This window comes from Meleagris gallopavo, chromosome 4 (genome assembly GCF_000146605.3).
Source record: "Meleagris gallopavo isolate NT-WF06-2002-E0010 breed Aviagen turkey brand Nicholas breeding stock chromosome 4, Turkey_5.1, whole genome shotgun sequence".
Taxonomy (NCBI): Eukaryota; Metazoa; Chordata; class Aves; order Galliformes; family Phasianidae; genus Meleagris; species Meleagris gallopavo.
Window position 1 is genome coordinate 3,555,570 of NC_015014.2, and position 1,597 is coordinate 3,557,166.

A 1,597-nucleotide genomic window follows, 5' to 3' on the forward strand; every position below is an offset into this window, starting at 1 on the left:
TTCCCTCAACCTTTCCTCACAGGAGAGCTGCTCCAGCCCTCTGATCATCTCAGTGCCCTCCTCTGGACCCGCTCCAAGAGCTCCACGTCCTTCCTGTGCTGGGGGCCCCAGGCCTGGATGCAGTGCTGCAGATGGGGCCTCACAAGAGCCGAGTAGAGGGGGACAATCACCTCCCTCTCCCTGCTGGCCACCCCTTTTTTAATGCAGCCCAGAACACAGTTGGCCTTCTGGGCTGCAAGCGCACACTGCTGGCTCATGTACAACTTCTCATCCACCAGGACCCCCAAGTCTACCTGGGATTGCCCCGGCCCAGGTGTAGCACGTTCTACTAGGCCTTGTTGAACCTCATTAGGCTCACACGGGCCCACTTCTCCAACCTGTCAAGGTCCCTCTGGATGACTTCCCTTCCCTCCTATGTATCAACTGCACCGCTCAGCTTGGTGTCATCTGCAAACTTGCTGAGAGTGCACTCGATGCCATCATCTGTGTCATTGATGAAGATGTTGAAGAGCACCGACTCCTGAGGGACACCACTTGTGACCGACCAGGGAAAAATGACCCAAAGAATGGAAAGCCTCTCCTACAAGGACAGGTGGAAAGAGCTCAGCCTGGAGAAAAGAAGGCTCTGAGGGACATTACTTCCAGGACCTGAAAGGGCCTACAGGAAAGATAGGAAGGGACTTTCTAGATAGACAGGTAGTGATAGATGAGGGGAAATGGCTTTAAACTGGAAAAGGGTAGATTTAGACTAGATATTAAGAAGAAAATATTTACTATAAGTGTCGGGAGACACTGGAACAGGTTGCCCAGTGAGGTAGTGGAGGAGGCATTCAAGGCCAGGCTGGATGGAGCTGTGAGCAACCTGGTGTAGAGGGAGGTGTCACTGCCTATGGCAGGGGGGTTGGAACTAGGTGATTTTAAAGGGCCCTTCCAACCCAAACCATTCTATGATTCCATGAAATCACTCCCAGCTTTTCACTTCTGAGATTTAAAAGTTCCTACTGAAGATATAAACAAGATCATTGCCTAGAAAGAAGCATCACGTGCCTCTTACACAGTGAGGATGCACTCATAAACAGCTGCCACTAGGAAACTTGGACTGAAAAACAAAATCACAGGAAATAGTCATTTTTATAGGACTTTTGACAATCCCTTTCCCTGTTTTCACTGTTTTCCCTTTTTCAGTGAAAATTTTTTTATCAGTGGTAAACTAAAGAAGGCTGCCCATTTCAAGATTATGTACACTATGAACTTGCATCCATTTTCTGTTAATAAATTCTGCAAGCAGAGTACCATAGTTATCAATACGGTACTCAATATGGCAAACACACAGAAACATCTTCTGTCTCAAAGTAGACACTACATACAGACCACATCACAGGGGACTCCAGCTAATGTGTGAAAAACCTGTTTCTTCAATGTGTGGTGCTTTGTCTAATGAGGCATACGCATAAGTGATCATTTTAGAGCCTTGAATATACCAGTAGAAAATATTTGTATCTGCCAAGGTAAATCCAGTGACTGAAATGAACAAAGGCTTTGGACAATATTAGGTGATACTGTGTTTATTTAATAAGCACCAAATGAGCACCAAAAA

At 46.4% G+C, this 1,597-nt stretch overlaps 1 protein-coding gene across 4 annotated transcripts in view; it reads right to left on the bottom strand.

Moving 5' to 3' along the window:
• The window catches only part of MARCHF1 (membrane associated ring-CH-type finger 1), a 145,023-nt gene that overhangs the window by 132,332 nt on the left and 11,094 nt on the right, over positions 1–1,597 (bottom strand). The gene's annotated exons all lie outside the window — the stretch shown is intronic.